We start from the raw sequence: 25,240 nt of genomic DNA, 5'->3' as shown, positions 1-25,240 counted from the left end.
AGAATCATCATTTTAGCTGTGTGTAGTTAAAAACTCTTAAAAATATTAAATAATTTTATGGCATTTCTTTTTAGGATATGTAAATGTTGCATTTGTTTTCAGGAAAAGTGAAAGAAAAATGTACTTTTTTCTTTTATAAGAAATTTAGATAAATAATTTATTTCCATGAAACTCTATAAAAGAAAGGGAGCATTTTAGGTATGGAAAACTTATGTTGTGAAATAAGTAAATGAAATAAGAAAGTAACTTCTACCCACTCCAGTTTAGAATTCTCATGGTCCCCATGAGATGGACTGAGTGATCCATAATTGCATCTTAAATTAGATTTTTGAAGTGATTAACCTCTCTAGCCTTGCTAGTTTCATTAATATATTATTATATTATCACAACAGTCTTTTGAAAAATGTGAAAGACCTGCTATTATTTTTCTATTTGACATAAGTACTGAAAAAGAATTTATAAGTGCACTTAGGAAAGGGTTAATAGAAATGGTCTTCAAGTTTTGTCCAAATGAGCACAGCTCACTAAATAAGCAGATACTTTCACAACATGGATAGGGAACCTGTGGTATAAGTCAGTGGTTACAGAGGGTAAGGGGGAAAAGGGATGGTAGAAGAGGGTCAAGGGGGGTCAAATATATAGTGACGGAAGGAGACCTGACTCTGGGTGGTGGACACACATGTGATACATGTATGTATTATAGAAATGTACACTTGAAACCTAATTTTACTAACCATTGTCACCCTGATACATTTAATTTAAAAGACATCTAAAGGAATGAATCATGGCACATTTACTGAAGGCATCCTCTTTAATTCTCTCATGTACAAAGAAAATGTAAGAACTAAAAGGCCAAAGAATAAAAACGGAACTATGAGTTTAATGACTCCTCATGTTTAACATCCAAAGAGCAATGAAAAGCATAACTTGGGAATTAACTTTTACTCTAGACCACAGTTGCTTCTTGGAAAAATGGTGAAAGTTTTAATACTAAGTTGTAGGCTAATGAAATGTGAGTAAATTATAAAGGAATGAAAGGACAATGATTTGCTTCGTCATTGTGATTATAAAGAAACAGTTGGTTTTGCTTTAAGAAAATGTGATGTTTGCATTTTTGTGAAAATCTTTCCTACTTTCTTAACTTACATACGTTGAGTCTCACCATATTAACTAGTTCAATAAATAAAAAAAAAAGCCAGTGGTGATACAGATGGAGGAGGTGGGGGAATTCCTTCTTTTAATACCTTCTCTCCAGCTGCTATACTCTATTTTTTTCACATTCTGTAGGTATATTAGCAATTAAGTTGTTACAAACACTGGGTATAAACTGACTGAGATTAAAAAGGACTAATGCAACGGTTTAAAATTATACAGTTATGAAAAGAAATGTTTGAAATGGGTTCACATTTATTTAAAATTAAACATAATAGAGGAAAATAGGCAGAACCAGTGGTACTTGCAGGGATAATATATTTTAATAAAGCAACCAGGAGCAGCCAAATACGAGGTGTGAGATGAGTCATTTCAGTTGGGTCTACCTTCCAAATAATTAATTGCTTTCTTTTCATGATATTGAATGCAATGAAGCAGAAAATCAGGAACTATCTTTATGATCATTGCTCTTCCAATCACATACAAAAATCCATATCTGTGAAGAGCAGCTATTTTTCAAAAACTACTGCAAAGCAGAAAATGTTACTATTTTTGTCTTATGATATTTGGATATATATCGGAGTATTCAATCTTAAACGACGTGACATGTATTTTCATGTATATGCGGGGATGCATGGAAACGGCTGAGGAAATTAAGAGTTACAAACTTCCAGATATAAAATAAGTCACAGGAATGTAATGTGCAGTGTAGCGTATAGACTCAGCAATATCATAATAACCATGTACAGTAAAAGATGGTTACTTGACTCATTGTGGTGATCACTTTGTAAGATATTAATGTTGAATCACTCTGTTGTACAACTGAAACTAATGTAATATTGTATGTCAGTTACAATTAAAAATAAAATTGTAAAAAATATGAATGTGTGTCCACATCCACCTAGGGATACATACACACTTTGAGAATATTTCATCATGGATATTTATTTACTTGAAATATTTTTATAGAAGCCCTACAAGATATAGTTATTATAAAATAAATAATAGACAAATATGCTTAACAAATACAAAAAATGAGTATACACATTAACATTAAACTAAGAGAAAATACATAAGAAAGGACTAATGTTCATACTTATCATTGATCATTTTACGATGTATGTATCTCAGTGCTATAATTTTCTAGTGTCCATATTTATTTAAGGCTATATATCAGAAAGAAAGGAGAATATATGTGTATACACACAGGACATATATATGTGGGGGGATGCACTTCCCACTTTTAATAACATAACAAATTGATTTTAGGCAAAACTTTTTTATAAATACCAGAATTTTTAAAATTACAACCACCCAACATTTGACATGCTAGGCTATAAATACAGTGCAAATATATTGGAATGTATAACAAATGAATATTTCTGAAGTTATAAACATTAAAACACATAATTGAAAGTATGCTTCCAAAAGAAACAATTTATTTAAAAATTAATTTTTCTTATACAGTTAACTCTGATAAAGTGTTACTTTAGTCCAATTCTTATTAGTATTTCAGATGGACAAATTTCATTAACATCTTTAGCACTTGTAAGAAAAGATAAAACAAAATTTTCTTCAACATATGAGATGTGACAATTAAGTTCCCGATTTCATGCTACAAAAAGTGCTACATACCTCATTGCTGAATATCTCTAGTCACCTTTGAAGTACTCCCCTTGGGAAGCTATGCACTGAGGCCAGCACCTAGTCCACCCTTCAAAGCAATTTTGGAACTCTTTTTCTGGAATGGCATCAGAGCTGTCATCATACTACCATTGATGTCCAGAATGCCATCAAAATGTCTTCCTTTCAATATTTCCTTAATCTTCAGGTAAAGAAAGAGGTCATTGGGGGCCAGACCAGGTGAGTAGGGAGAGTGTTCCAATACAGTTATTTGTTTACTGGCTAAAAACTCCATCACAGACAGTGCCATGTGAGCTGGTGCATCGTCATGATGCAAAAGCCATGCATGCATCGTTGACAAAAAGTTCAGGTTGCCTTTTTCATGCAGCCTTTTCAGCACTTCCAGATAGTAAACTTGGTTACTGTGAATTGGTGCAAATTCATAAAGAGTAATCCTTCTGATATCAAAAAAGGTTAGCAACATCGTTGCAACAAGTTAAGTAACTTAATTATCAGACCTCTATGCAATTCAGGAAGTGTATTTTAACAACCCATTTAATATACATTTCCACATTGAACAAAATCAAAATGAAACAAAATAAAAACACTAATAAAACAAAATTAAGATGTGAGACCCTTTTTAAAATAAAATGGATTTTGGACTGAATTGAAAGCGTATCTGAACTTTAAATATTTTTATAGGAGCAGAACAGGTATGCGGGAATGGGACGTGGAATCAATATATTAAAAGAGGATAAAGTTAAATACAAAGCATGAAGTAAGCACAGATAGAAGTGTAATCACTTTCATTACATCACATCAGTCTACAAAACTGACTGTAGAGCTGACCTCCAGCAAGCAACGGAGGGAAATTTTCCTTGCTTGACCCTCAAGGGTAATCACCAACTGAGAAAATCATTCAGGGAGCAAACTACATTAGTTTTTAACAAGATAAGTGATGATGTTAGCTGACACACACACACACACACACACACACACACACACACACACACAATGAGCTTATACAGACAAGAATTTATTCAAGGTTTTGACGCTTTATGTTTTATAATCTCTATGCTTTTTATCACATGATTCCTTTAGATAGGGACAGAGACCCCTTGTGTGGTTTCCAAAATCATCTGATATGTTTTGTTTATGTAGTGAAATGTATTGCTCTGTGGTTGTCTTTTACCACACTGTTTAAATGTAGAAACTAGGTTGTTCATAATCCTAACCCAGCACCTTCATAGTTACAGGAAGTAAAACAAGTCTTAAGTGGTATTAATAAAGAGTTATTAACACATAGTGGCATGTTCTATCACAATTAATTCAATCAATGTCTCTGGAATTTTTAAGGTTACCACTGAGTTATGTTAGTTGATCCTTTTATAAGTAATTATTTCATGAGTGTTTTGAAAACAAAAAGTGTACAATCTTTGATGATGTGTATCACAAATATTATATTTGAGAGCTTGACCCATCAAGTTATGAGAGTTGTGTGTTAAAATGTGCTCATATCAATGACATTCTAAGAATTGCATTGTAAACATCTAAGAAACTGCATTTTATCTGTTACAGTGTAATTTAATCCATGATTTTTATCATTATCATTGTGGTTTACACTCAGTGCAAAAATATAGGATTGTCTTTGACTAAGTCAATATTTTTGCTCTACCTTTTACTTTTATCTAGTATCTATTATGTAAGCATTTTTTTATTTACATGTACCATATACATTCCCCACACCCCCACCCCACTGCCACTTTTAAACTTTCTGAGCAGATTTGTTCTATATCTATCTTCTTTAGACAGTCTAGATGTATATATTAATTTTTGACCTGGTATGATACTAATTTGATAGGCAGAGAGTGCATAAAACCTAAGGTAAAAATCCAAAATTTATTGTAAATAGCATTCTTGCCCCAAGCCATAGCAGTGACATTGCAGCAGTTATTTTATTGCAAAAGTGGTGATCACATATATGTTAGGTTGATTCCTTCATTCTGTTACTTGCGTAAATCTATTCTTGCACTAATACCATAGTGTTTTAATTACTGCAGCGTTACAAAAAATATTGATATCTAGCATTTTAAGTCTTCAGCTTTGTCCTCCAAAGAATTTTGGCTGTCCTTGCCATTTTCAATTTTATATAAATTTTAGCCATTTATGAGTAAAGCTGCTAGAATTTTGATGGGATTTTCATCAACTCAATATATCACTTGAATAAGAATTGGCAATATAGAATTTTCGGTCTATGCAAACTTGATATTAATCTTTTATTTATATCTTCAAAATTCTCTCAATGGTGTTTTGTATTATAGTTTTCTGTGTAAATGGCATTATACTAGATTGGTGTAAAAATATTTACTTTTTTTGGATTAATTACTGTGTATTTTATGCTTCTGATGCTATGATCAGATGCTTAATCATTTTCTAAAAATTTGGTCCTAAAATATGGAAATACATTTGATTTTTTATATACTGATTTTGATTCTAATGACTAACAAATTTATTTTAAGTTCTTATAGATTATCTGAATATACTTTGGAAGTTTTTGCTAAATATAGAAACATTCAACTTCAACTTTTATGTTTTATTTATTTTGCTGGACTAACTACACTGTCATGAACTTCCAGTCCATTGTTGATTTGAATAAAAATGGTCATTAAGTGAACACCTTTGTCTCGTTGGTCCCAGAGGGAAAGTTTGTAGTTTTTAATGATCAATGATATTTTTGCTGATTTATATTATAATTTAGCACATTTAAAAAGTTCCACTTGACTTTTAGTATTCTGGGAAATTTAACTTCAGATAAAAGAGTTTTCTCAGAAATTGCTTTAATATCTATTAGTAGGATTATATAAATTTTTTCTTGACTCTGTGTGGTTAAATTTATTGATTTTTGAAAGTTTAAACCAAAAATTAATTTCTGGAATAACCACCTTTAGTATGATATATTATCCTTTTTATGTATTTATTTAATGTTTAAAATATTTTCTTTAGTCATTTGTACATCAATATTCAAATGAAAGGCTAAGATATAATTTTCCTTTTTGTAATGTTTTTGTCAGGTTTTAGTTATGATTATGCTTACATCATAAAAGAAGTGGGGAGATCCTCTTTGTTATTTATCTGTTCTTTAAGGGATTTGCTTAACACTGGTTTTAATTTTTTCTTAAAATGTTTGTAAATATAACTGGTTAACTATTTGTATTTGGAGTTTTCTTTATGGAGACATTTTAATTTATTGACTCAAATTCTGAAATAAATGTAGGACTGTTCATATTTTCTATTTTCACTTCTGTCAGTTTTAGTATGTTAGCCTTATTCTGCAGTTCAGAATCTTGTTAAACAAGTCCTGGTGACCTTTGAACTCCAGAACAGCAATCTTTTAGTCTCCTTGTCCCAGCAAAAGTTTCAAATTCCCAGACTACCATTTTCCTGTTATGAGTGAATTAAAAAGACAATTTACATGTTTTATGTGTGAGGTAAAAAATATAAATAAATAATTAAAACAAAACAAAAAACAATTTTCCCAACAGAGAAGTCAGAGTCTAATACCCAAAGCTCTTCATAGTGATTTTTCAGTTTTCTCTATGCTCTTGATCACTAAAGTCAGCTTGCCTTGATTATACTCTGATGTCTTTAAGAAGTTGTTTTTAATGTCTTTCATTTCACTTTTGTAATTGCTTTCTGTAGGAGATTAGAAAGGTAAAAGTTACTCAAACAGGCCTGGATTTGAAGTCCCCAAATCAGTTTTAATGTATTGTTATTCAGGTGAAGTCTTCTATTCTCATTACCTTATTTTCTACTCATGTAACTCATTAATATTTATGGCTATCAACATGAAACATTATCTTTGCAAAAGCAATTAAATGCATTGCTTATTTTTAAAGCCTTTATCCAAGCTCTCCTTTTCTAGAGCCCAAGGAAGTAGAAGCAATAAATGAAACATTTTTAGTTTGCTCTTCCTTTAGCATCTTGCCAACATCAACAAATGGCTTCAGAACTAGCTCTAGCAATATATACACTCTCCATTAAAATTCTTGCTTCCTCAGCCATGTTTTCAACATGTCTGAGAACTCTATGTACTATGAATTTTTATGAATGAGGAAAACAACAGCATTTATTGAGTTTAGTGTATAAAAGAAGGGAAGAGAAATTAGCAACAATGACATCTTCCTGATGTCATATTACTACTCAAAAGGTTGTATTCTCAGGACCTGTGAATTATTACTCAGAATGTATGTCTGGTGATACCTGGGATGTTAATAAATCTCTTGAATCAGGACATATCAGTTCTGAGCCCATATTTTTTTGTTATTCTTTTGCTTATTTTCTTCTTTTTCATGACAGATAATTTTAGGGTCATTTTAACTGAACACATATTTAAATCATGCAAGATGAAAATTACAGCAACCTTCCCCCTTATTTGACATTCTTATTATATGCACTCACCATTATTCCCCTAGCTCTGGACTGCTAGAAGGCAATATGCTTGTGACTGGGCAATCATCTCCAAGTTTTTTATATCCAAAGTCTGACCTTCTCTCTAATACATTGAAAGTTTATGTTATGGATGGAAATATTCCTCTGGACAAACCTTTATGGCCAAGTGCAAGGTTATGTCTAACTTATTAAATTTTTAAAAGCAAATAAAACAGATATGTGTACTTATCCTTGAAATTTAAGTTCAAAAGTCATCATACCACCTTCTGAAAATTTCCCTCATGCTATCTCCAACAAAGACTACATTAATCTCTCATTTTGATGCACCATGGCAGAATACACTTTTTTGTAGATAGTTGTCAATAAGTTGTTGCCGTGATTATGTATTTGCCTACCTGGAAAAGTAATCATTTTTTTTTAAATTTATAATTATGTTGAATAATGTTGGACAAGGAATAGTCCCAAAGTCAAAATAGTAGCAGTCAATGAATGCAAGTTCTAGTGATAAAGTTATTAATTTATTCAAAATGTCTTTTATGTCTTATTAAATATCTGTACTTTGCTAAGAATAACTGACCGAAACATTTGAATGAAAAACTCTGTGTAACCATAACTTTGGGCTAATAATATAGCTTGGAAATTCTCTATGGTATCTGAAGTTTTTAATATAAAATTTAGATAGTCAATAGTAATCTCATTTAGTAAGAATGTAAGTTTAGAAATTTCCAAAAATGTGACTGGACAATTGAACTCAAATAAATAGAATCAGCAGATCTAGAAAAATCAAATCACAAAGCATTAATCAAAAGAAATAAAGCGTAGACAACATTTTAAAGAAACCCAACATTACTTTGTTAACTCTAAGAAAGGGGATAATTACAAGGAGGTGATCATTGGCTGCTTCAGTATATTCCAGAAAAAACATATTTAAAAACCAGATGTGTTGGTTTTGCAGCATGCAAAATTATGCATAGTTGAACAAGCAAATAGCCCATTTGCCTAATCAAAAATTTTATTTGAATAGAAAGCATTAGTTTTCAGATCTTCAGTTTTACTCACTGCTTATTAATCCCCAAAGGAAAAAAAAAAAGTCTTCTTTAGAGTACTACAGAAGGAACAATATGTTCAAAATAAATGCATACAAAATAAAATTAACATCTTTTTAATTATTTCCAATACATAGGATTCACACATGTTATGGGCATTTAATAAAATCCATATTACAAATCTTGGGTGTTTAAACATTCTGATATACATAGTATGATTTGTATTGAAGAGTACCCTACCATTTCTCCTTCTATAGACTTCTTTATTTGCTCAATATTTTGTCCAAGTTATGAAATAATTTGGATTCCATGAAGCTTCATTACAACATTTAAATTAACATATTTGTTTCCATTTATATATTTTACTTGGGTATTTCATCTGAAATTGAATTGATGCAAAGTAGTACCTCAGTTTTCGAACATCTCCATTGACGAACATTTCGGTTTACGAACGCCATAAATTTTATGGATCTATGGTATCATTAGATAGTAAAATTCATGCTAAATTTGCAGTTTTAGGGATTGATTTTGAAGGTCTGGAATGGATTAAACCATTTTACATTACTTTCTATGGGGAAACTGTCCTTCTGTTTTCAAACATTTCAGAACTCGAACGGCCTTCCGGAACGGAACACATTTGAAAACCGAGGTACCACTGTAATTTGGTCATTCAATAAAGCACTTATTAATTACCTACCATGTGCCAGGCTTTGTTCCCACAATTGAGTGGATCAATAAGGGATACATGACCTCTAAAAATTTACTTCTGATTGAAATAATGGGTAGTGTTTAATATAGTAACTATCTTCATTCTTTATTTTTCTTCTTATGTCCAGAACACTGAAATTTGCATTGATAAAGAAAATTCACAGTTGAAATAATAAAATGCGTATCACATTTGATTATTATATGGCTATAATCTTCTTTTGATTTTAAAATATAGTTCATTTATTAAGGTAATCAATGTAAAATAAACACAGATAAAATAATATACTCATCAAAATAGAGATATCCATAATTTCTGAAATAAAAACTCTGCTGTTTGGATGGATACATTTATATCCCAGTTTTAGTTTGCTTATTAACTACAATTTTATGTTTCTGAATTTTTGAGAATCTTTCCTTGAAGCTCTGCCAAAAAACTTATATGTGAGCAGGATAGTCATTGGAATGCTGAGTAAATGATTTATTTTTCCTCATCAGATGATCATAAACTTGATAAAGCAATTTGTAATTATAGTTTTAAACCAAATAACTCAATCATGTTCTGGACAAAAAAACATCCCTTTGCAAATATTATGAAATGAAAGTAAGGTATGTTATGGTTTTTAGCAAAGTACACAAATACTGACAGAATCGCAGACTAATTATTGCAAATCGGTTCCAGTCTGTTGTTTATATTAGGAAATTATCTTGAATGCACATTTTGGTCTTCATAGACCATAGAACATATTTTCATTTTGTTGATGATTTTTATTTGCATAGAAGTTTCATATTGTCTTTTATGGAAATTCTGCTTTGTTAAAATAGTATGTGCTTGAAACACATGAATGACTTCAATTACGTAATAAAATGGACTCCTTTCTATCTTCATGCTTAAACTCCTGAAATGCCTGACTATATAAGCTGACTCTGACTTTCAAAGGAAGATTTCTATCATCCAAAACATAATTGCAAATTAGTTACCTGTGGAATTGAATATTTAAAGATTCTGATAAATGTTTCTAAAACAGAAATGCAAGTACTTTAAATCACCAAATACTTCTTTCTCTAAAGGAAGGAAGGAACGAAGGGAAGGAAGAAAGACATTTCTCCTTCCAAAATACATGGAATATATACATCTAAAAATTATCAGCAAACATTGTTCACCCAACACTAACTTTCATTTAGCCAATCTTTCCATTTACTCAGCAGCACACAACGTGTAACTCAGTTGTGCCAGAAATTCTTTTGGATCCATAACAGGCACTTGATAAATGGTATTAACAAAACAAAGTGCTCTGCCTTTACACAGCTCCTAACACATGAAAATGCTGTTAAAAATTTACAACCATGATATAAGTATTGTAACAATGATTTGTAAAGTACAATGAAAGCAAATAGAAATGTGCAAATATCTTTGCCTAGAAAAAAAGCAAAATATGTAATGATAAATACTAATACACCAGTTAGAGAGTGGAAAGGATGGTATTCCAGGCAAAGATAAGAGTATTTTCAACAGCTTTGACATTTAAAAGAAATAGGTACATTCATGAAATGGGAAATATTTTGTGGGACTAGGTTTCATATTTATGTCAGTTGTAATGCAAAGTGAGTACCTACAATTGGGCACATATTGGAAAATTCTGCAGTAAATGAAATGCATGTTGCATTTCAGTAATAGTATTGGATGAATAGAAATCAAAAAGGTTTTACTTCTGAAGAAAGTCTGAGGTATTTTGTCAGTAATATGGTCAAATATTTTCCAAATTTAAAAATAAATTTCTATTTAAAACCATATACTTCACATCTAATTCACGTTGCCCTCCCTTTTCACATGTAATATCTTGATAAACTCTATTAACAACTTTAAATATTTATAAGATTCTTTTAATTACCTTTAAAATATATTTAATCTCCCAGTATTGTTTTTTTCCTTCTTCTTAAAGCTACAAAATAAGGAGTAATGGGAGAAAGATACAAAGTTAGGAATTGGGATATACCAGAAATAAGTTTTGAGTATTTGCAACTATTTCTAACAATTATGGAAACCTTAGAAATGAAATACAAATTTAAAAACATGTAAAACCATTTTATTCATGAGAAACTACAAAATATTAATATATCATTTATTTATTTTTTAATATTACCATATACAGACTGTTTCTATGCCATCAGTCCTATGGCCCATTAATCAATAAAATCAGTAAAATTAATTTACTTTAATTCTCTGATGTTCTAGATATTCACCAAACTCAGCATAATTTAAGTGATGACATTACAATTTACATAAAGAATTGTTAGCTCTCAGGATTCACCAGATGATGAATATGTTGCTTCTGCTCTGTGTTGGAATAACAGGAAGTTTAAATTTTTCCAAAGATTTCCATCCTCAAATAGTGCTGAAAATTGCCAAAAAGAGTTCATTTATTCAATTACTTATCTATTTACTTACTTGATGATCACCTGTGGTGTGAAAGATTTTTTTTTTTCTGTATAATCATAGCCACTTCCCAGAGCTGCACAACTCTTCTGTGATCTCTCTATTCTAGTACTCTAGTACTCTAGTACTCTCTATTCTAGTACTCTAGTATGGAGCTCTATTCAGCTCCATAAGACCCGGATTAATCCTGTTATGTCCACTATTGTCCAGGCAGAGCCCAGTATTCTGTTTCATAGCATTTAAAGAATTGTTCTCTTTGCAGAATTCTTTGAGTCTGTGCTAACACGTTCCTGTTCTTTTTACCACAGATCTCATCTTGCCAGATAGTATATTTTTTCTTGTTTTTTTGTTTGTTTTTATTAAATTTTGGGGTGACATAGGGTAGTAAAATTATTTAGGTTTCAAGTGTACGTTTCTATAATACATCATCTGTATATTGTATTGTGTGTTCACCATCGAGAGCCAGATAGTATTTTTGTGTCTATGTCAATACCACATTTTCTTGATGGTCGTAGGTTTATACTAAGTCTTGAAACTAGGTAGTGTTAGTCATTCATCTTGTTTTGCTTTTTCAGGTTGTTTAGGCTAACTTAATTTTTTTTTAATTTCCATGTGAATCAGTTCATTAATTTCTAACAAAAACCTGTCTGCTGAGTTTTTGATTAGGACGGTATTGAATTTATAGATATAATTGGGAACAATTGGTATCATAAGAGTTTTCAGATTAAAAACACTAACAGGTTTTACCTCTCCATTCTTTCAGGTTTTATTTATGGCTTTTAAGTTATGTATTGTACTTTTCAGTATGCAGGTCTTCCACATCACTTGTTGCAATTCCTTCCTATGTATTTAATTTGTATACTATTTTATATGTTATTTTTCCAACTCTTCATTGCTAGTGCTTAGAAGTACAAATTATATTTATATATTGATCGTGTATCTTATATGCTTGCTAAATTAACTCACTGTAGTAGCTTTTTTGTGGACTCCATAGTAGATTTTATACATAGATGATCAAGTCTGCAAATAAAGAAAATTTTATTCACAAATATAAGCATAATTTAACTTCTATAATTCAGCAGTGGTTCATTGAACTGTGCAGCAATCCCAATGATGAATCTGATTTCATGCTTTTCCTATTTTCCAATAACAGAGATTTTTGTTGCTCTATACCTTCTTTTTTGTCATTAATGGCTTTTCTTTATGTAAAGTTATTAGAAAAAAAGAAAATTAAGGTGTTAGAAGGCAGGAGAGTGAGAGCAGTGAGAATGTAGTGATTGGGAAGGTACATATTGTGGCTTCCGGGGTCTTTCCATGTTCTAGTTCTCACTCTTGTTACTGGTCACATTGATATATCTGTGCTCATTTATTGAACTCAGTTATGACGTGTGCAATTTTGTTAAATTAATATAATAATAGAAATGTGTTAATTTACTGAGGTCACTCAATCAACTCATGTTTCCTATATATATTGTTTTCTGCAAGTCTATAGGTATATAATATATATAAATATACACTTAAATACTACATCTAAGTCTATAGCTACATATTCCAATACAACTTTACCTATAATAAAGGAAATGATTTAGCTCCTGCTCTCAGTTTTTTCCAATTGATTGGCAAATTATTTTTATTTTTTTCAGTTGCAGTTGACGTTCAATATTATATTATTTTCAGGTGTACAGCATAGTGGTTGGACATTTATATAATTTATGTAGTGATCCCCCTGGTGAGTCTAGTACCCCCGGCATCATACATAGTTATTACCATATCATTGACTATGTTCCCTATGCTTTATATCCCCATGACTATTTTGTAACTACAAATTGGTACTTCTTAATCCTTTCACCTTTTTTCACCCAGCTCCCCAACCCCTCTCCCATCCAGCAACCATCAGTTTATTCTCTGTATCTATAAGTCAGTTTCTATTTTGTTTATTTTATTGTTTTTTTAAATCCCACATATAAATGAAATCATATGGCATTTCTCTTTCTCTGATTGGCAAATAATTTTAATTTACAGTATTTTGTAAATGAGTGAGTTTAATATATCAGTTATATTCATTAAAAGTGTAACTTTTTGCTTTTCCTAATAAACTCATCAAATGATGTTTATATTTTGTATCAATTTGTAAATTCAATTTGCGTAGTAAAGGTATTAACACCTATCAAATATGAATCTAACATTTTTTCAATTTGTTCTTATCACCTTATAGTTATGGTATCTAAATATTCAGGAAAATTCATTTTTAGAATTTTAAATTGCTTTTTATTTATCAATTTTTTTACTTTAAGCTTTCAAATAATTTTACCATTCAGAAATGTTACAATATTTAATCTATTTATTTGAATGGCGTGAGTATGTCTACAAAGTTTGTTTAGAGATAACCAACTAATTGTCTCAGAAGAGTATATTGAGTAATCCTAGAAAAAAGACCACTAAGAGGAACACAGAATAAGAGATTTATTTTGTGAATTTGACCTTAGGTAATTGTGGAACTGGTTATTGAGTTTATGTATGTATGGCTGTTGCTTCTGCATCTGAAGCTCAGCCTAAAAATAACAAAGCAGGCAGTTCATAAAGAAAGATAGACATAAAATAGGGGAGAACAAAGGTAAATGGAATCCACATTGATGAACTGGAGCCAAGTTGAGTATCTCACGACTTCCAAGCCTCCAACATTGATGACATCTGAGATTTGCAGGAGAAGCTGGCATTTTGTGTCATGGAGCTAAAGATGTACCTAGCCGTGCAGTCAGTGAAGCTAGAGCACAGGATCTGGCAGGAGCTAAATAAGCTGTGGGCCCTTTTGTTGCTCCAGGAGTTGCAAAGGCTTGTCCTTGATTTAGAGATGGTAAAAAAGATCTGGCTGATTCTCAATGAACTGTGTGCCTAGATGGTGCCCCACTTAAACTGCAAGAGTCAGCATATCAACAACAATATGCATGAACATCAATAGCACCTGATGCCTTGCACCAACTTTCCAAGTATAAAAGGAAAATAGGTGCTTTTTAAATTTACCTTCAAAATCGCATCGCATGCAAAATGTCTCTTTTGGCCCACTCAACCCAAACGCTACAGGAAAAGGAATAATGGGAGTGTAGTTCCGTACTCTAAAATAAATTTTGGAATGATCGTAGTTCTGTAACCCATAACTATGTGAGCATCATCATTTATTTTAAGGAAAGTAGTGCTGTTTGTATCGAATTTCTTAAAATGTTCTAAAATTTTAACCATTTCACTTACACTTTATGCCACCCTTTGTATATTGCTGAAATCTATATTATTCTAATCATCTTTCATCCTAGTATTTCTGTGTAGCTCAAGAATTCCAGTGAGCTTTTGTTTTAATAAAAGTTGATCTTGGAGCATGGGTCTGAAAATCTCCTTTATTTTGGTATAGGGCACATAATATCTGAAAACCAGCTCCATCAGACTTACAAGGAGACATCTTTAAACCCTTTCTGCTCCTTACCTGTCATATTGAATCAATCTCCACATTCCTTTGAACATCTTTGCTTTTTTTTTTTGGCTTTTTTTTTTCCTGTCATCATTGTAATTACAATTCTTACAACAGCTTATTTGTATTTATGTTTATATTTTATTTTTACAGTTATATATAATCTGTGCCTTTGCAAAGATTGGAAAATATAAAAGACATACTTTGCAATAAATATTTTTAGCAAATATGCAGTTTGCCTTTCTCCTTTTAGTATCTTAAGTCATCCTAAAATGGACATGGGATCCTCAGCTGTACAACAGTATTATTAGATTGATAACCATTGTTCTCAGGGACACAGGGCTCATTTAGTCTGGGAAGTTCTGGATGTTTTTGATAATATAGTTAAGTTACTGGAAATGAAAGATAAAAGGATTCAGGAGAAAAGATGTTCCCAGTAATACTTAGTATAACTTCCTGTGTTTTTTTTTTTTAAACTTTGAAAACTAATATGCCAGAAAGGATACAGAAAGCAGAGGAATTTCAATTGCCATTAGCTACATTTCCAGTCTAATTCTTAAACACTCATCCAATCTAGGGCTAAACTCCTATCAAAGTTGACAAGTAACTGCTTTGAGAGGCATCTTAAACTTTTATTCAAAGTAGGAAATGTGACAGTATAACTGAGAAGCCAAATCAGAGACTTGCAGCATACAAAAAAAAAAGAAGAAGAAGAAGGAGGGTGCTAAAAAAGTATAGAAAATCATTGCCAAAAGTAAAATTTAAAAAGCTGCTCCTGTGGTAACTAGTAAAGAGAAATATAATACCATAGCAGATGGCACTAAATAGGCAGTAACTTTTATTTTTCTTTATTTCTTCTGCCATAAACTAAACTGTCAACTTCTATCAGAAAACCAAACAAGATATATAAGGGGTAAGACAGCAAAATTTCTGAAGAATAAGGAAAATGTGAGCAGTAGATCACTTAAACTATTTAGATATGCTTAAATTCCCAACCCCAGTGGTTACAAGCCTAGAATATTTACAGTAATTGCAACTTATTACAGAGTTATCAGCTATCATTTCTTATAAATTAAGGAAGTGTAAGAGGAGGGCACTGAACCTGGAAATGACAAAGTAGCGTTTTTGTGTTAGATGAAACCAAATAATGTCTCTTTTTTATAATGTTATTTCATATTTAACAGATATTCTTGATTATCTATTCCAAGCTCTGACCAAGATATTGAAGATAAAAAGAATATATGGGGCTGATCTAAGAAGACAATGTATTCATAGAGGATGTTAAATTTGTGAGATTGAGAGTATAATGGAAAGAAAATCCTCATGTAGAGATAAGTACAAAGTATTGCACAGAAGGGCAAGTAATCAATTTTCACTATAGGAGACATACAAATAAGACTTACATAAGAAACAGCATAACAGAGAAGTACTAGATATTTCAAGGACAGAGGGAATAGCATTAAATAAACACTGAAAATCCATTACTTATTTAAAGAATAGGGAATATATTAAAGTGACTAGACTATAGGACATACATGGAATACAGAAGGGGGAAAAGGCAGGAGATAAGGTTTCTAAGGTAACTGGAATGAGATTGTATATGCCACAGCAAGGAGTTTTTTTTTTTTTTTTTCTTCTTAACCCTTAAAACCTATATATACCTTTTTCTTTTTTAAGTAAAGGGGTTGAAATGCCCTTATTTTCTGGGTACAATAACAATAGTTAGAAGTTCTTTTGTACACTTGTTACTCACATATGGCCACAGAAGTTTCAAAAATAGGTGTTGGAGCCAAAAGGTTGGCCTTTGCCATGACCCCTAAAAAGTGTGGACAAATACACAGAAGAGCATGGAGTCACAGCAGCTGTGCTTGGTTGCCCCCTCCGTGGTAGGAGGGTTGGGTAAGAGGCTCTGTGCCAGCTGAGACTCCTCTCCTTGGAGTGCCCACCAGCATGGAATGGCAGAGGTTAAGTGGGGTGCTTGGTGAGGAGACAGGTACGCTTCTATATGATGTGACAAGGAGTTTGTGTTTTTATCCTTAAGAGTAATAAGTTACTGCCCTTTTTACGCAGATGAATAATGAGTTTATGGAATATACCTTTGGCGGTATGGGTGAAAAGAAACTATTAGATAAATGTAATTAGATAACATTAGCATTCAGGTAATAGTTGTATTGATGCAGAAAGAATGGTCCCTATGAAGAGAAGGTGGAATGCAGCGAGGTAATGCCATTGGTCAGTATGCTTAATAGAGTTTAGTCAGAGTTGGAGGTGAGGCAACTGTGCAGAATGGGTAGAGGAGGAGGCAGGAACAGTGATTCTAGGTATGGATAGTGCTTTTCAGATTTAGATTAGAAAGTGATTTTTGAGTTATATAATACTCATAAGTAGCATCATGTTTTGTATTTGCAGGAGAAACAGATTCAGAAAATTTAAGTGATTCCAACCAAATTTAACAAGTAGGTAAACCAAAATGTGAAATGTATTCTAATTTTAGGTTTAGTACACTTTCAATACATGGAGGATAAAAGCAAACAAAAACAATCAAAAACCCACAAACAAGCAAACAAATTCAGACCGATTTTATGTTACTTGTTGGTAACCAAGAAGAGACTTTCTATAGCTATGATTAATTTTGTATCAGTTTTTGACAAACTATGAGCCTGGGCTGACCACTTATGTTTGGGAATAAAATTTCATTTTCTAATTTATTTACTTATCTATGGCTTCTCTGGAGCTCTAAAAATAGAGTTTAGTTGTAGCAGAGTTTTATGGCCTGGAAGCCTAAAATATTTACTCTCTGAGTCATTAAGAAAAAATATTGCTGACTTCTAATTTTGATTATTTACTATATGACCCAACAATTCGTACTTACTATAATCAATTTTTAAATATATTGAAATATAATCCGTCTTATCGGTTGCATACTATGGGAATAGAATTTGAGAAGGGTGATAAAGGAGATATGACATTTTCTGTTTATTCAGAGGAAGATATAAAATATTTTTAGATTTGCAGAATCATGCTCAGGTTATTAAAATTTGTCATCCTTAAGCCCTCTATTCCAGTGATTTTCTGTTCAACTTTGATAGACTGTGATTTACCTTTTTTTTTTTATTAATTCTAGTATTGATGTCATTACTAAAAGGTCTTTACCTTACTTAAGTGACAAAGATTTTCTATTATGTTTTGTTCTAGAACTATTATCTCATTTGTGTTTTAAATTTAGGTCTAGGATCCACACTGCATTACTTCTCTCTCTATATATATGATGGCTAATATAAATGTCTCACACATACCCGCCCCTCACATAGATATCCAGTTGTTCATACATTATCTTTTCAAGAGTCCATTTTTTTTTCCATTTGGCACATATTATAGATTAAATTGTATATCTTCAAAATGCATATTGAAGCCCCAGTGTGACTGTATTTGGAGAGGTCCTTTAAGGAGGTAGTAGATTAAATGAGATCATAAGGACGAGGCCCTGATCCTAATGGGCCCCTGGAGAGAAAAACGCACCAGAGACCTCTCTCTCCACACTTGCACCATGTAAAGGCTAGGTGAAGGCACAGCAAGGCAGCCATCTGCAAGCCAGAAAGAGATACCACATCAGAAACCCACCCTGCTGGCACCTTGATGTTAGACTTCCAGTTGGCGGAACCGTGAGGGAAAAGAAATCTGTTCTTTAAGTCCCCCAGTCTCTGGTCTTCTGTTATAGCAGCCCAAACATGCTATAACAGCGTCCTTGGGAAAAATCAATTGACTACATATATGTGAATGTATTTCTACTCTACACTGTTGATCTATTTGTTAGTTGTTACGAGAAAACCATAGTCTGCTGATCTGATTACTGTGATTTTATAGTAAGTCTTGAAATCAGGTAGTATGAGTCATTCAATGTTATACAATTTAAAAAAAGTTATTTTTTATCCCTTACCTCCCCATATAAGTCTAGATTCAATGTATACATTTCACCAAAATTCCTTCTGAGATTTAAATTATGGTTGTGATTAATCAATCTGTAGATCAATTTAGGGAGGATTTACAATTTAGTATGTCCAATTTATGAACATACGATATATATCTCTCCACGTATTTAGGTCTTTGACTTCTTTCATCAGTATTTTGTAGGTATCAGCATGCGTCATGTATATATTTGATTCGATTTACACCAAATCATTTCATGTTTTTTATGTACTTTAAAAAAGTACAAATGGTACATTTAAAAAATTCAGTTTCCTACATTTAATTGAGAATATATAGATTTTATTTGTTTCTTTTATATTAACCTTCTAACCCGACTGTTTTGATTTTTGCAGTGAAGCATTCCATTTTTAAAAGTCACTGAAGTTTTTTTTAAGTTTCAAATTTTATTTTTTTAAACCGTAATAGGTATATTTAAAAAGTCTTAGTGATGTTATACTGTACTAAAACATAAAACCGTTCCTGTTTGTTCCTATTTGACTTAATTATGCTTAAAACATGTGTTATTGGCTTGTTATTTACTGTTCCAGCCTGGAACTTAGAAATGTAAGGAACATGACTGATATAACTACTGTCCAAATGTTGCTATAGCTAAAAGTGGGATATTTAATAATTAGTGTGATGGAAAGATGGGGAAGGGACGCTGCCAAGAGAAGGCGCACATTTGAGAAGAGTCCTAAAAGATGAGCAACTCAACAACAGAAAAGAATAGCATTGCGTAGAGAACATAGATATGCCCAATATCCCAAAATTATGGGAATGCATGGTTCTTTCCTGAAATTGTAAATTATTCATTGTATCTGAAGTGTATGGTGTGTTTTCTTGGGAAGAGAAAAGATTAGGATGGATAGGTAGACCTGACCTGCAAACGGAGGGCCTTCCTTTCAAGCTATGGAATTTAAAATGTATAAAACTATAACAAGAGCAGTTTATTCTGAGGGAGTGTGTTGAATTGGAGAGATAATTTGCAGGGGACAAATTGATATGGAGTGGTAGCCGAATGTGAGAGTTAAGGGAAAAGATTGTCTATAATTATTCATATTGGGCAGTAGAGTAATTGTTTTTCAAGTTGTATCAGGCATATAAAATCTGTACACTATTTCATTATAGTGTCAGTAAAACTTTGTAATTTACTATTTCCCATTTAGTGGTATATGTTATAATTGTTCTTGAACTCACTGTTATTACTATAATACATACTATTCCATTAACTAACTGCACTGTAATTAGTAAGTAACTACACTGAAGATTGAGTAGAATTTAAACAAACTTATCATGCCAAAATTGAGCTATATGTCCCCACCTCAACTTCAAGGGTCTAAAAACCAAAACCTATCATGTTTCCCTGAAAATAAGACCTAGCCAGACAATCAGCTCTAATACATCCTTTGGAGCAAAAATTAATATAAGACCGGGTCTTATGTAATATATAATATAATATAGTAAAATAAGACTGGGTCTTATATTAATTTTTGCTCCAAAAGACGCATTAGAGATGACTGTCTGGCTAGGTCTTATTTTCGGGGAAACACGATAGTTATTGTAAGAGCCTAATTATTATAAACCAGGAAGAAATATCCTTTTGTATGACTTTTTTGAGGGCAGTCTGCGATACATCCAGTGGTTTTGTCTTAGACTTTCAAGTGATTACATGTTTTCATTTTTTCTTAACGGAGATTAAATTTATAACAGGGAAAGCAGCCTTGGATATGACTTCATGCATATTTACCTGTGTCAGAGGGGTGCTGTGTGGTTTATCATTAGAGTAAAAAAGTTGATAAAGCATCTTGAGCTCCTTAGAGGATTACAGTAATAAAAATGAGAAATAGTAAATATAGATGATTTTACAAGGGTGCTTTAGGATGAAATATTTTTATCCTACTCTCTCTAGATAAATGAAATATATCATGATGAAATAACAACATATGTTATTTCATGTATCTTGGTTCCTAAATATCCATGGCAGACAAGTCTATGTATTATGGGAGCTAATAGGAACGTACTTAAACTCCGAAGCTTCACTTAATCATAACCTTAAGGATGGAGTTTTAAAAAATAAGCATCTTAAAGTGTAAAACATCTACCAAAGGAGAATTCTTGTTTATGATCTTATATATGAATAAACAATATTGCATGATTCATAGATTATTCAGTCTATCTTCCTTTCAACAAGTGTTGCTAAATACCAACTTTATTCCAAACATTGTGGGTGGTATTGAGATATAAAGATAAATAACATATTTATCTGTTAATTCTTATTAAAAATAATGTATAGCATATAATAATGTTTTAAAACACATGCAGTTTGTATTTCTCAGTGTTAAGACTATTCTCAAAGTTTTAAACTAGATGACCCATTGCAAAACCATCAGGAAGATATATTTGTGGTTTGAGTGGAATGAGAAGTTTCTGGGGCACATAACTTGGCATCACAGGTCTGTCTACCAAAATCAGAGAAGAAACTGAATAAAAGTGGCATTGCTTCAATGAAACCAGAGCATGGGAGTGATCGCAACAATAGGAGGATGCACCATTGTACCACAAGCATATTAATAACTGAATTATTTTACAAGTCCTTAGATAAGAGGTCTACTGCTCAAAAGCAAGTAAGGAATGAAACAATGGAGACTGATTGTGTTCAGAAACAAAACATTTTATAAAAATTAAAAAGAAAATTCTCAAGCAGACATGTAAATTAAACATATCAAAACACTGAAAATGTACTTCTAAAACACGATAGAGTGGACTGAGACAAGAAAAGTTAGTAAAGAATTATAGACTAAGCATTGATGACTATAAATTTTATGGATTCTTATATTTTATTGTGGTAAATTTGGAATACAAGATTATACAGTTCAGCATTATAATGCTAAGCGAAATAAGTCAGTCAGAAAAAGCAGAGAACCATATGATTTCATATGATATGATATGTGGTATATAAACCAAATACAACAAAAGAAAAAGACAAACAAATGAGAAACAAAAACTTACAGACATAGACAATAGTTTAGTGGTTACCAGGGGGCAAGGGATTAGGGGGCTGGTAGATGAGGGTAAAGGGGATCAAATATATGGTGATGGAAGGAGAACTGACTCTGGGTGGTGAACACACAATGGGATTTATAGATGACGTAATACAGAATTGTTCACCTGAAATCTATGTGACTTTACTAACAATTGTCACCCCAATAAACTTTAATTAAAAAAAAAGATTCTACAGTTCAGGTGTACAACAGTATAACTTGATATTTGTATATATTTCACAGTGTTCACCACTGTAAGTTTAGTTATCATCCATCAAAATACAGTTGATCCCCTTCTCACCTCTGACCCTCCCTCCAACCCCTACCCCACTGGTAACCACCACTGTTCTCTGTATCTATGAATCTCTTTTTGTTTGTTTGTTTGGTTTTGTTTTATGTGTGTGTATGTGATGTCTGTGTGTTTAAACACATATAAGTGAAATAATATGGTTATTTGTCTTTCTTTGTCTGACATTTTTCACTTAGCATGACACCCTCAATGTCCATCCATGTTTTAGCAAATGGCAAGATTTCCTTCTTTTTTTATGGCTGAGTAGTATTCTGATTTACACACACACACATACACACACACACACACACACACGTGTATGTACCAGGGGTGCCAAAAAAAGTACACAAGTGGACACTTTGCTGAACATTGCTCAAGCAGTAGTTCGCCATAATCAGAAGTGTCTGGACGCTGATGGTAACCACTTTGATCACCTCTCGTAATTGCAGAAGTCAAATGTGACTTGTATTCATCTTTTGTTATTGATATATATTGAGTATTACAATTTTAATACAGTTTTTTCCTTTCTTAAAATGTGTATACTTTTTTGTCACCCTCTGTATATGTACCATATGTATTAGATAGAGAGATAATATATATTATTATTATATATTATATTATATATATAATTATTATATATCTTATAATTATAAGATATATCACATCTTAATTATTTTATTTTTTGATTAGTTTCAGGTGTACAAAACAAAACAATGTTTAGACATTTCAACCCCTTACAAAGTGATAACCCCACCAAGTCTACTAGCCTTATGACAATGTACAGAAATGTACACAGCTGTTACAATTCCATTGATTATATTCCCTAGGCTGTACTTTACATCCAGCGATCTCTCTCTCACTCTTTCACACACACAAACACACATTTAATTATAGTTGACCTTCAATGTTATTTCATATTAATTTCAGTTGTATAGCACAGTGGTTAGGCATTTATATAATTTATGGAGTGAACACACACCCCTAGTTAAGTCCACTATCCATCTGACACCATACATAATTTTCATAATATTTTTGACTATATTCTTCGTACTGTATTTTACATCCCTTTGACTATTCTGTGACTACCAATTTATATTTCCTAACCCCTTTGCCTTTCTTACCCATTCCCCTAACCTATATCCCATCTAGCAACTATCAGTTTGTTCTCTGTGTCTATGAGTCTATTTCTATTTTGTTTGTTCATGTATTCTGTGCTTTAGATTCCGCATATAAGTGACATCATGTGGTATTTGTCTTTCCCTGTCTGACTCATTTCACTTAGCATAATACTCTCTAGGCCCATCCATGTTGTTGCAAATGATAAGATTTCATTATTTTTTATGGCAGAGTAATGCTCCATTATATAAATTTACCACAATTTCTTTATCCAATAGTTTATTACTAGGGATTTTAGTTATTTTCATATCTTGGCTATTGTGAATAGCGCTGCAGTGCACATAGGGATGCACGTATTTTTCTAATTAGTGTTTTGTATTTCTTTGGATAAATACCCAGGAGTAGAATTCCTGGGTCACAAAGTAGTTCTATGTTTAATTTTTTGAGGAAACTTCATACTGTTTTCAATAGTGGCTGCACTACTTTGCAATCTTACCACCAGCGCTCAAGGATTCCCTTTTCTCCAAATCCTCGCCAATATTGTTGTTTGTCGATTTATTGATGGTAGCCATTCTGACAGAAGTGAGGTGATATCTCATTGTGGCTTTTATTTGCATTTCTCTGATGAGTAGTTATGTTGAGCATCTTTTCATATGTCTGTTGGCCATCTGTTTCACATCTTCTTTATCTATTCATCCATCAATGGGCACTTAGGTTGTTCCCATATCGTATGTAAATAATGATAAAATGAACATAGTTAGTAGTGCATATATCTTCTCAAATTAGTGTTTTCATATTCTTTGGAGAAATACCCAGAAGTCAAATAGTTAGATCATATGGTAGTTCTATTCTTAACGTTTTGAAAAATACCCGTACAGTTTTCTATAGTGGCTGTATCAGTTTCTGTGCACACCAACAAGGCACAAGCATTCCCTTTTCTCCATATCCTGTCCAACACTTGTTATTTCTTGTCTTTTTTATTATAGCCATTCTGACAGATGTGAGTTGATATCTCATTGTAGTTTTGATTTGCATTTCCCTGATAATTAGTAAAGTTAAACATCCTTTTTTGTGCTTGTTGGCCATCTGTATGTCTTCTTTTTGCAAAGCAATGCATGATATATACCACATTAACAAAATGAAAGATACATATTGTATGACCATCTCAGTAAAGGCAGAAAAAGCATTTGAGAAAATCCAATATCCATTTATTATAAAAACTCTCAACAAAGTGAGTACAGGGGAATGCATCTCAACATAATAAAAGCCATATATGACAAACCCACAGTTAACATCATATTCAATGGTGAAAAGCTTTTTCAATGGTGAAAAGCTGAAAGCTTTTCCTCTAAGATATGAAACAAGAGAAAGATGTCTACTCTTAGCACTGTTACTCAGCATAGTGTTGGAAGTCCTAGCTACAGCAATTAGGCAAGAAAAATAAATAAAAGGCATCAAATTGGAAAAGAAGTAAAGCCATCACTATTTACAGATGACAGATACTACATATAGAAAACTCTAAGGAATCCCCTCCAAAAAAAAAAAAAAGAAAAACTATTAGAACTAACAAATGAATTCAGTAAAGTTGTATGATACAAAAATAAGTATATAGAAAACTATTGCATTTCTCTGTATAAACTATGGACTATCAGAAAGAGAAATTAATCCCATTTATTATTGCATCAAAAAAGAATAAAAAAAAACTAAGAACAAATAACCAAGGAAGTGAAAGGATTGTACACTAAAATCTATAGGACATTGTTAGAAGAAATCGAAGAAGATTCAAATAAATGGAAAAACATTTCCTATTCCTGGATTGGAAAAAAATAATATTGTTAAACTGTCCATACTACCAAGAGCAAAGTATGGATTTAATGCATTCCCTATCAAAATTCTAATGGCATTTTGCACAGAATTAGAACAAATAATTCTAAAATTTGTATGGAACCCCAAAAT

This window comes from Rhinolophus ferrumequinum, chromosome 4 (assembly GCF_004115265.2).
Source record: "Rhinolophus ferrumequinum isolate MPI-CBG mRhiFer1 chromosome 4, mRhiFer1_v1.p, whole genome shotgun sequence".
Lineage (NCBI taxonomy): Eukaryota > Metazoa > Chordata > Mammalia > Chiroptera > Rhinolophidae > Rhinolophus > Rhinolophus ferrumequinum.
This window is presented reverse-complemented; position numbering follows the sequence as displayed.